The 12770-nt window shown below is 37.6% G+C and overlaps 1 long non-coding RNA gene across 1 annotated transcript in view; it reads right to left on the reverse strand.

Moving 5' to 3' along the window:
* The window catches only part of LOC139078583 (uncharacterized), a 354388-nt gene that overhangs the window by 82660 nt on the left and 258958 nt on the right, over positions 1–12770 (reverse strand). The gene's annotated exons all lie outside the window — the stretch shown is intronic.

Here is a 12770-nt window from a genome sequence, read left to right on the forward strand (position 1 = left end):
CAATGGTTGCAAAGTATTTCATCATATGGCTGTACAGTAATTTGTGTTGGACATTTGAACTATTTCTAATTTTTCACTATTATAAATAGAGTTATTGTGAATATCCTTACACATAAATCTTTGTCTGTATTTGTTTATTTCCTTAGGATGGATTCCTAGAAGTGGAATTATTGTGTCTAATGGCATAAATTTTTTCAAGGCTCTTTATACACTAAAGCCTAATAGCTTGCCAGAATATTTATATCAATCTACACTCCAACAGCATATGAAAGTGGACAGTGTAATAATGACTCTGGCAGTTTAGGTATCTCTAAATAAAAGGAATACTTTACCCTGAATTTTGTGAAGATAAAGAAAGAATTTCCACAAGCAGAAGGACCTACAACTAGAATATGCAGCTATGTACTGGGGGAGCTTTGGGGAGAAGAAGAAGAAAGAAAAAAAATAAAAGAAGATTGGCAACAGATGTTAGCTCAGGTGCCCATCTCTTAAAAAAAAAGGAAAGAATTTGTCAAGAATTACTCTACTCACACTCTGTATTAAAATTCTACATATTTTATCATATATGCATATGTATATGATATCAACTTACAATTCTGCCACAACAGGAAACTATTAATAATCTACAAGTAATAAAGATGAATAACTTGTTTTAATTCTGACATTTCTTTGCTCTGTGAAACTCATTTCTTCATAATCTGCTCTAGAGTAGGGTTTCGTGTCCTGCTGTGAGGCTATTCTCATTAACTTTTGGCATTTATTTATATATCTGCTGAAAATACAGTCTATCTTATCATTAATTATCAGTTTTTAATAGTTAGTAATCTCTCATTTGCTCACTTCCCTGATCTTGCTTTTCCCAGAACACACCTTCCTACCTACTGGTACCTCTTCCCAGAAATTCTTCCTCCATTGATTTGTTCATTGACTCTCTTATTTTGTTTAGATGTCCGTTCAAATATCACCTCTGAAAGAGCAGACTTCCTGCCTCCCTCTTTCTTCATGTTAGTTAATTTTTTTCCTAACAATTATTATTTAACCTCATGTTATTTACTTTTCTATGTGTGTATTGTTCTTTCCCCCCTCCCAACAAGAATGAAAACTCCATTATGGCCCCAGCCCCGTGGCCTAGAGGTTAAGTTCAGCATGCTTTGCTTCTGCAACTGGGTTCCATTCCAGGCGTGGATGTCTGGCACTTGTCAGTGGCCATGCTGTGGCAGTGACCCACAAACAAAATAGAGGAAGATTGGCACAGATGTTAGCTCAGGGTGAATCTTCTTCATTCAAAACAAAAAACAAACCAACAAAAAACACGAGGGCAGAAACTATATCTGCTTCATCCACTACTGTAGCTCTAACATACTCATAGTGTCTGGCACTAGTAGCCCCTTAATAAATATTCGATAAACAAATAAAAGAACTTTCCCTACCTCCAACTTCCTTTCACAAAAGCTGTTTACCTGTTGAAGTTGCTAATGAAAACATCTGTGTGAGTGTACAGCCAAAACCTTTCCCAAGTTCACATTCTAGGTCTGCCTTCTTCCTGGACCACGTATTTTTTCCTGTGAGATCAGAGGTTTCAGTAACAGGCAATGCTGAAAGGAAGAGCCCTTAAACACCAGTTAATGAGAGGAGTCATTTCCTGCTTAATCTGTAAATTGATCTCCCACTGAGCAGAAATATGAATACGATGACAATGCTTTCTCTTCAACACTTTTTACGTCTGCCTGAGCTCAGGGATGCTATTATTTACTTATGTTATAGCCCATATCATGAGGCTGGACAAGAAGTCAGCTCTAGAATAGATCTTTGGTGACAGGTATACTGGGGCAGGGCAGAGGGGCGGGCACAGGGATCTGTCCATGATGAGTAATGTTCTCTGTGTTCTTGGTGCTTTTGTCATCTTATACTCCCCGCCCCCTTAATCTCAGGGAGCGACCTCCTACTTCTGTATTGATTTGAAGTTGACAGTCAGCTGACTCCCTCCTTCATGATTAGACAGGAAATACGTCGTGAAGTAATGGAGTAGAGTTGAATTTATCAATTCTAGTTTTAGTTCCTCTCCCTGGGAACCTGGTAAAAATCACTTAATTCTTCTTCATCAGAAAATGAGAAATCAACCAGATGATCTCTGAGTTCCTATACTTCAAATATTCTAAGATTATGATCTATGGCAGAGCTTCCTAAGGATTTTCCATGGAATTACAAATTCCATAAATGTCCCCAGAGAGCATAGGGATCAGAGGGGTCCCAAAGGACCAGTACAAATAAGTCAGGGAAAGTCAGGACATCATAATCCCCTAAGAAACGTAGGTTGCACTTTAGCATATTAAATGCTGATCTGTAGTTATTTCACCTCGCCATCTTACTTACACATTAAAGATTCTTCATCTTTTGCATTTGTTCTTAGGAAAGAGTAGCACCATTTCCTTGATTATTTTACTTTGTCTTCTCTTTACCTTCTTCAGATAAATTACAAATTTGTTGAAATTCAGTGGTTAGAGCTCTACACTTACACATCATGGTTTGGATAAGCACAGGGCAATGTTCCCATGGTTTCGTATATTGTTCCTGATTATCATCACATTTTTCTGTCTTTCAGCAGCAGCAGTAACAGCAGTTCACTGAAGCAATGTCTTTGGGGATATCTTCAAACATCTCTCTTAGAAGGTTCTTCTTTAGATTCTACCTCCCTTAAATGTTAATCTTCACTCTGCATCTACAAAGAATAACTGATTCCCTCTTTCATCTTATATCCCTTAAAAAATTACAGGTTACTGTTGGAATTTTGTCTTGTTCAGAATAAACATCCCTAAGACTTTTACTTTAGAGGTCGCAAATTGTTGGCCCATGGACCTGATCAAGTTTGGAGACAGTTTATTCATTCCACACAGTGATTTTTGTTGTTAGCAGTGGCAGTTTGTTTTATTAATTGAGCCAATACATAAAAATTGGGTAATTTTGCATAAATAGCCACATTTCAATTTTCACTTGAAAAAATAAAGAGTTCTAGCAGCACTGGGTGAGCATTCCTACAATGCAATAATCAGCTAGAGGTGGGTAGTGCTTGCCTCCATCAGACTAGGCCTAAGATTTCCGGTGTGCCACAGTCCCCATCACTCTCTATTGTGCTGCATATCCTGAGGCAGACTCCCAGTTTTTGTTTATTGTCAGGCTTCCACTGATGTTTTCCTTTAGTAGTAGAGAAATATGTCTCCTCTTATTCCATTTCAGTTGTTTATATCAGTGGCCTGAGTGCTGTAAGTGCTTAAATGGGCAACTCATGCTTTAAAACCTGCAAGATGATGTGGTTTCAAATCTTCTTAGTTTTGGTCTCTCTTCTGAACAAGCTTTGTAGCTTCTCCTTGCTTTAAGTGTAACCCATAAATGAATACAGCGTTCTTGAGGTTGTCCAGCCAAAGTACAGTAGAACAGGTATAATCAAAGATTACTTACATGATATTAAGCTGAATACAGAATAGAATAAGTCATCTGCTGAAAAAGCTAAGGTATTTTCAAACACGCTGCTCTTCAGCCAGGCCTCCCTTATCCATCCCACATTTAGTTGGGTTTGAGCCCTAAGAACAGCACCTTGCATATTGCAAGTCACCTGGTGAGATGTTTATCATTTCAGCAGTGAGGAAAGCACAGGATCCACATTCAGAAGAACTGGAATATGGTCTGGGTTCTTCCACTTATCAGCTCTGTGCTTCTGGGTAAATCTTTGTCTTCTGGGTCTCAATTTCCACATCTTTAAAAAAAGTGATTGCACTATATTCCTGTGATCCCAAATAAAATAGCTTCATCCTATAAAGCTTGTTCCAACTCTGAAAATAATTTTATTGGTTTAAAAGCATTCTTCTATGTTTTCTCCCCTAATTTTCCAATGCTTCAGCACATTCTTGAATCTAGCCTATCTGACACTCTCTTAAAGGTTTATGCCATTTCTAGAGTCTTCTGGTTAGAGACCTTCCTGGTCACGTTTTGCACACACTCTTCTAGTTTGAACTTATTGGAGAAATTCTCCTGCTTTGCATGTCTCTACTTTCCTTCCTCACTGAGATCAGGTGGTAAAAAGATAATTAGGATTTAAATTTTGACATCTTTTTGCTGTTACCTGCCAGTTTTATTTTTGAGATAATTTTAGGCCATGGAAGTAGCTCTTTTTGTGTGTTTACTTGTGCGTTCATTTTGGCTTTTTTATCCCTACCCTCCTAACATCTAGAGTGCCCATTGAATCATCTTTAGACTTTCCCACCCCTAATTATGAAGTTACTAAAGATTACATGGTGATATTATTCCAATCTACCAAAAAGAGGATCTAAATCTTCAGATCATTGTACTTTCTCTACCTTCTGGGTCTAGAGATCTTAAGCTAAGGAAGTCAGGAACTTGCCAGATGCTTAGCTTTTAGCCAAATTAGATTTCCAGTAAATACTTCTAATCTTTCCTAGATACTCCGATTTTAGTGAAATGCTATTACATACTCAATGGCAGATCAATATACTCTTTAGTAATAGTTAAGAGAAAGGGTAATTAGAGTCAGAAATCGTAAGCCAAAAGTCTCAGTTTAAATAAGAGACTTAGCATGCAAAAAAATGGAATGTCTGCTTTCTTTATTCTCATTCATTCCAAGCCCTTGTCAGAGTAACAGCAGTTTAAATTTTTCCTGACTGTGGACACAAGAGTTGGTTTCACGAAACCTGAGCTTTCTTCGTGGGTTCCTTCCTATCCCTGCCTACCATGTGCTCTTTCCTATGACAGTTGAGAAGTCAAGTGCAAGAACTTCCTGGGCGGAGATGGCAAGTGATACCTGCCCCTGAGCAGAAGCCCTGGGAGGTGAGCATCACGCAGGAACCCACAGAACCAGAGGGCTGCTTCTTTTGCTACTCAAATGACTTAGACTTGGGAATTCAGGTGGTGCTTGCAAGTGAACTCTTCAGACTTCACTCCCTTCCATCTCTCCGCAAGCAGTGAGCTTCTTCTAAGGCAAAGAAAGAGATTGTAGCCAAGAGAAAGAGTCCTGAAGACAAAGCTCTATCCTGGAAATGTTACTCCCTTGAATTTTAAAACCAAGACATGGTAGGAGAAACCATGTCTTCGTTTAGTACCTTACTTACTTAGTACCTTACTTAGTCAGAGTACCTCTGACTTCCTCATTTCTTACCTTTTCATTGTTTCATGACATTTGCTTACCATAACTAATCCAGCTTCCCTTACCATTCCTCTCTCTAAGTTCCCAACCACGACACTAGTCCTTGTTGCAAGACCCAAATATCTGCTGCTGGTCAGTGGGATGCACATTTGGCTGCAGATCTCCTTGTCTTCATTCTTCATTCTCCAGATCAACTATGTCTAACATTACTGATTAGGATAGACTTTCCAGTGACCAGTAGACAATAGTAGTTCATGTTCCAAAGCTGCCTCATCTAATAAGCATGACCTAGTAGACAGAGCAAATGTCTGTCTTCTCCAAAGAGAACGGTGAGGCTCCATGGCCTTGATCTAGTGTCAAGTTAAAATCGCTGACAAGACAAAGTAATAAAACTCACATCATGGTTGGCCTCACCACATTAGGAACCTCAAGAGTAAAAGCAGAGGGCTCTATAATTCCCACCCTGAACATAAAAGCAACAAGCAGTTACATTGCACAGCATATTAAAATGTTAATTGTTTGAAGTCCTTAGTCGTAGTATATGAAACAAATTGCCTAGAATAATTTAAATATATTTTATATTCTGAATATAAAGGACTCTAACATTTTAATCCTTGTCAGCATGGCTCTATTAAGTTTCAAAGCAAGATTTTCTTTCCTGTAAGCACATGCATGGAAGATGCCACGTGTGCGTCCATCAGAAAAAAATATGTGTGCCTTTGTTACCTTGACTGCACTGCTGTTCAAAGCTGAAGCTCATTACTTATCCCACATTAATATTCTCTTCAAGAATAATATTTTATTTTTGTCACAAACTAATGGAAATTAGCATATTTGTAAAGTTTAAACAAATCTGCCAAATATTTTATACTGTAGTTTTCTACAATCTAAGTTTTTAAGGTTTGTTTAGAAAAAATTGAATTTGAAAACAGTTTTCTTTTTTAAAGATTGGCACCCAACAACTGTTGCCAATCTTTTTTTTTTCTTTTTTCTTCCTTCTTCTCCCCAAAACCCCCCAGGACACAGTTGTATATTCCAGTTGTGAGTGCCTCTGGTTGTGGCATATGGGACGCCGCCTTAGCACAGCCTGATGAGCCGTGCCATGTCCGCGCCCAGAATCAGAACCGGCAAAACCCTGGGCCACCGAAGTGGAGCACAAACTTAACCACTCAGCCACGGGGCCGGCCCCTGAAAACTATTTTTAACAATTACACTGATTAAAACATGATGAATGGGATGCTTTCTCGGTTAGGTTAGATATTTTTCATTAGGTTTCAAGGCGATACCCCTTTAGAATAGAAATTTCAGAGTTTGTACCTTTAACTCAAAATGGGACTAAATTTCATATTGGATTAACAGGTCATTTGTTGTTTAATGATGTAAAGTTCCAGTAAAAATCATGGCTCATGGAACCTTAAAATATACTTAACACAACATTTTGAAAGGTAGCAATCTTATTTTCCTTCATGGGCACTTAGAAATTATAGCTGAATGAGTTTGTGAATATAAATAGAACTTTCTCTCCTTACTGGAGGTGTTACCCTCCATCTGGCTGACCTCCCGCTCAGGTAATTACACTAGGCCTTTTGAAATTGCCCCTGAAGTTCTAATTAGACACAATCTTCTTTGCTTCCTGTTGTAAACTGCTGCCTTGAGTCGTGCTCTGAAGTGTGTTTCAAATCCATGTCCACTCCCCATCTTCCTGACTATTCTTATGACTTTGCTAATTAACACTCAAAATAATGCTGTATGGTCTGAAGAGGAGTATGGAGTACAAGCTCTTACCATCAGCTTCACCGCCGACGTTTCCCAAGGGCTTCTGCACATAAGGTGAAGTTGAGATGGAAACAATGAACAGTCTATGACAACTGTGGGGCATCCCATTAGTAATACTGCATATTTTTCCCTGGAATAATTCTCCAGCCCCTCTCAGGCCCTCTAGAACAGAGAGCTTGGAACCAGATACTGGATCACTTCACCAGTGTGAATGATTATGTTATTAACCGTTCACTGTATAAGGGTAACACCCGCAGTGGTGAATTATCTTAACCAGTTTAATAGAATATTTTTTAAATCGCTTCAATGAAGCATTAAAATCAAGGGAGAATCGCCCCTGAAATGTGAGGAAGTGGGACAAAATCATGAAATGTGCACGTCCTCGAATTTAAAATGATTTTACTACAATGTTTTCTTCATGAGGACTAGTCAGCTATAGGTTACACTGTCTTGGGAGTTGACATGAAAATTTCCGGGAATGTATAAAATCAGTATGTAACCCTTTTGTTGAAGCTGTTTTAAAGTCATTATCTAAGATACACACACATACATGTATGTATATGTTGCTATATATCTTAGGTAAGGACTTTCAAGCAGCCTCAATGAAGGTATTTTATGTACATATATCTCCATCAAAAATACTGAAAATTTTCATTTTTTCTAATTAAATTAAAAAATTACACGAATAATGTCCTCTCTCTGTGTTTTACAGTCTAAGGAAATACTACGCAAAATTCTATGTGTCCTATAAGAAAAATTGAGGGAAACTGCACCAGAATATGCTCTTATTGAAATTATATTTCTTTGGAATTTTTAGAAATGGTTTAAATTATAGGATTGAGATGGGTCAGAACAAGAATTTTTTTTGAAATCTCTTTTTTTGGTAATTGGCTAGAGTTTGCATTGTTTTCAACTACTTTTTAATAAATTCCAAGTTTTGGACATTGAGCATTTCTATATAACATTACTGGTGGAATTAGACACACCACAGAAGGAGCTAATTCAGCAATTTAAACTCTTTTACAGGCATAATGAAGTGAGAGTTTCTGGAAAAAATGTCTAGTGGATTATTTCTTTTCCAGAAATCTCCTCTTGCTTGGAGAAGGATCTAAAGTGTTAGAAGTTTTGATTTCTCCTTTAAGTAAGTGATTATTTTTCTTATTTTCTACTGGGGAAAAACTGATAGGCTATTCCATAAGCTCCAAAGGTGGGCAGTGTAGGATTAAAGCATGACAATGTCAAGGCTGATCATCTGACAAGAAGAAGGCTGTAGATTACACATGCAGGTTTTGAGAGGCTCGTGTTGGGCATCACAATATTGTTACCAACTCTATTCTGGTCAAAAGGTAAGCCTATGGAAAGTAAAAGGGGTAATAACTTGTGAGTCGTGTTATGCTGTCATCAAACATTGGAAATTTGTCCTACTTTCTTCCTCTGCCTTCGGAATCCAAGACTCCAAAACCAGGACAAGAACTGGTTACTCTGGTGATCTGGCACATGCTTTATAAATATTTACATCATAAAATTTAGAGCCTAACATTTATCTATGATGTTGACACTCCAGCATGGCACTTCCAAAAGTTCGTTCACATGGGATCAAGGCAAATAATTGAAAAATAGAAAAATATTTGAAGAAAAAAGACATGATTATAATGAATTAAATGCTTCCCAGTACCAACATCAAGTAGGCTTTTAATTCACAATATTAAAATATCTGGGCAGTTAAGGATCCCACATTTCCATGGAGAAGGCACTCGCCTACTTGGGAGGCAGCGTGAAGTAGTGGAAAGATCCTGATTTAGAGGCTTGTAGACCTGAATTCACATCCTACCTCATATACTTAATAGCTCCATAAACTTGGGCAGTTACTTCTCTCAGTCACAGTTTTCTTATTCTAAAAACAACTACTTTTCAGTGTCTTGTGAGGACTGAGCATCATGATAGAAACTACCCAGCAGAGTGCCTACTATATTGTGGCGATTGAGAATGGCACCAATATGGATGTTTTCTCTGTATGGAAACTGAATTATTTTACATCATTGCTTGAATTCACTTTATTCAGTAATGCCAGCAAGACATTAATGCTTCTAAATAACACATCTTAGTGACAATACCTCAAGTGGTATTTAAAACAATAGTCTTGGGGATGACCCAGTGGCACAGGTGTTAAGTTTGCACATTCCGCTTCAGTGGCCCGAGGTTCGCTGGTTTGGATCCTGGGTGTGGACCTATGCAGCGCTTGTCAAGCCATGCTGTGGCAGGCATCCCGCATACAAAGTAGAGGAAGATGGGTACGGATGTGAGCTCAGGGCTAGTCTTCCTCAGCAAAAAGAGAAGGATTAGCAGCAGATGTTAGCTCAGGGCTAATCTTCCTCAAAAAATAAATAAATAAAAAATAAAACACAATAGTCTTTCAATTAATATTCCCTTTCAATTGATATCTGTTCTTCTCTGACTTGCTGCCTCACATTCTAGCTTTCTTCCTCTGTTCTTGGTATATAATACCTAATGATGATAATCTAATGACCTTACTAGATGATACATTTTATAAGGGTAGGAACTACGTTGGTGCTGTTCACACTTAGCATAGTGTAGTTAATGTGTACTTATTGAATGCACAAATAAGTGAATGAAGACATAAAACATTCTCACTACCAGGCAGTATATTAGCTTAAGAATGTGACTCATCGACTCATTGATATATGTATATATCGAGAGAGACACACACATCTAAAACTACCCAGTAGATCAAAATTAATTTCCATGAAGGCAGCAAGAAGTGAACTAATTGACTAAATTATTTTATCTTAATATCATTTAAAAGTTTTAAATATACATAAAAGTAGAGGAAATAGTATAATAACCTCTAAGTACCCACCATTCAGATTTGGGAACAATTATCTTCCAACAGACTTTGTTTTATCTTTTCACACCTCAAAACATGAAACACAAAACCTCTTTAGAGGGACACTCTCTAGGCCAAGGTTGCCAGATATAAGCCCCACTCCTAAATTCTATGACATACAACGGCCTAATCAACTTGAACATGTATTGACGGATTCAAAGAAATCAAGTTCAGATGACCAAGAACTTCAGTTAATAGAAATTGCTTTAAGATTACAATATAACTATATAAAAATTATTAAAGATATGAATTAAGGAATTGAGAACAGCAGCTGTCAGGATTCAGCCATTCCAAGATAGAGTAAATCCAAGAAAGGCAAGAAGTGGCTTTGAGGGAAAAGGGGCCCATAAATCGCACATTAGTGATAATGGCTGAGAATTTTCAAGAATTAATGAAAAGCAAAACTTTTCATATTTAAGAAGCACAGTGAGTTATACCGAACAAGTAAAAATAATTCTACACCAATATTATTAAAATTTCTGAACACAAATGACAAAGAAAAAATTCTAAATGCAATGAGAATAAAAAGATAATTTTCAAAGGAATGTAAATTATAGAAACAGATTTCTCAACAACAACAATGGAAGCCAAATAACAATAGAATCATTTCTTTATTGAGCTGTGAGAAAATAATTGTCAGCCTGGAATGCCTAGCTAAACCAACTTTTAAGAGAGTGGGTGAAATAAAGATATTTTCATATAAAGGCTAGGAGGAATGCACTCCAACCGCTGCCGAAATAACTACTACTGTATCGTCTAATTCAGAAAGAAGAAACATAAACTCAGCAAGGTGTGTGATACAAGAAACAATAGTAACATAGCAAAAAATGATAAACATATGGGTAAACCTAAACAAGAAGTGACTATAAAATAAGAATAATAATAACAATTATGACTAATTTGGAGGGATAAAATAAAGCTGAAACTAAAACAATAAAAAACAACAAATTAGATGTCAGGAGGCAGGTAATTCATACTGAAGCATTTAAGGTACCCTTGTGCTGAGAAGAGGTTGTGCTGGATATCTTCTGTTTGCCCCACCTGACACAGTCTGCATTCTTCTCGACCTGCCCTCTGCCCTGGAAGGCTGACCTGAATGTATTACATCATCATGATCCTGAACCTTCTGGCTTTTGGTTGAGTTCGGCCAACTGGGAGTCCTGGCAGAAGATCAGAGGGAGGGAGAAGAGGGAGTTCAAGTGTATTTATTCCCCTTGTTCTCTTCCTGTGGGTTCATCCAGGACTGACTCTATCCTTCACTAAGGTCATTTCTGGACTCAAGGAAAGAGAGACACTATTCTTCCAGGCTCCTATCACTTTTCCTCTTTGCTTTGAGACTAGAAATAACAACATTCCCTCTGCTGCTTGACAGGTACCAGCACTCTCCAATATGAATTCCCTAATCCCTATCATCATTGTAAATAGCCCCTAAATAGACCAACCCTCTTTGTATGATCTTAATTTGAGAGTGTCATTACTTTCCTTTTGACCCTTGACTGATACAGAAGGCAAATATATGGATTAAATTTATACTTATACTTAACTTCAAAAGTTAAAAATGAAAAATTATATAGTTGTCACAAAAAGAATAGAAAATGAATGATCAACTTACAAAGACATAGTGGAAAATAAAGACGATTAAAAATGAAACAATCCAATAAAATGCAGGAAAGGAGAGGAAAACACATGGTAAATTGAAAGCACAAAATAACATGGTAGAAAATAATTAAGAAAGAATTCCAGTGTTGGTCATGGTGGAATAGCTTATACTAGACTCATTCTTTATAGACAAAAATTACAAAAGTTGGGCCGAAAAACCAAACAAAAACAAAAGAAAAAACCCACAACACAAAACAACAAACAAAAACCTCGATTGTTGGAAGGCGTTCAAGAACATTCAAAGTAGGCAGAAACTGTAGAAAGTCTAGTTCTTGAAAGAAGGAGAGTTTCTTTTTCAAGAAAGTTGACCTTCATATTTACCTGGCCTTTCCTCTGTGGGTACTTCCCCATTCTCTGTGGGCCAGGGCCACGAAGGCATCTTACTATACTGAAACGACCAGGGATTTGGGGCTGCTAGAGAGACTAGAAATAAGTAGGGAGAAAACCCTGGAAAGGAGAGAATCAGAGGAGGGAGCCCTAAAATCTACATACAAATGCCCTCAAATTGTTGGCTGACTCCAAAGCTGTGTCAGGGCCAAACTTTGAGGAATTGATAGAAAGCATTAACTGAGAAGTTAAAGAGCTGAGCGGAGATTTAAGCAGCTGGGAAGACAGAGCTTAGAGTTCAAGACTCAATAAGCTTCAGGAGCATGGCAACCACTTCCAGCACTTTACTGGGATTCCAGAGGGCCCATGCCCGAGAAACAAGGGCAAAATTAGAGTAGATCAGCCATTATAAATCCTCTATAGCAAGGTCTGCAAATTATGCCTGTTTCTCTAAATAAAGTTTTATTGGATTTCAGCCACACACATCCATTGCTTTAATATTGTCCATGGCTGCTTTCATGCTACAACAGAGTTGAGTAGTTGCAGCCCTTTGCCCCCATGAAAAAAGCCTGAAAGATTTGCTGTCTGACCCTTTTATTGACCTCTTCTGTACCGAAGCTAGGAGATCCACTGATGCTGCATTTGCCTGTAAGAACAATTAACCTTCCCTGGAAGAAAATAACATCATTGAGAGTCTTAATTTTTCATACACATTGACACCACATTGAAAATCATGAGGCATGCTTAAACAGTACTAACGGACTGGAAACAAAGAAAATCAACGATCAAGAGAAACTGATCTTGTTCTGTTGTGATTGAGATATTTTAAGTAGAAGACAAAACCTTTATTTTTTTAACCATTTTTATTTTGCAGTATTATAAACAGAACAAGTTGCAAAAATAGAACATCAAAGTTCTCATCTACCCTTCACTCCTCTTTCCTCAATG

This window comes from Equus przewalskii, chromosome 22, assembly GCF_037783145.1.
Source record: "Equus przewalskii isolate Varuska chromosome 22, EquPr2, whole genome shotgun sequence".
In the NCBI taxonomy this organism is placed as follows: domain Eukaryota; kingdom Metazoa; phylum Chordata; class Mammalia; order Perissodactyla; family Equidae; genus Equus; species Equus przewalskii.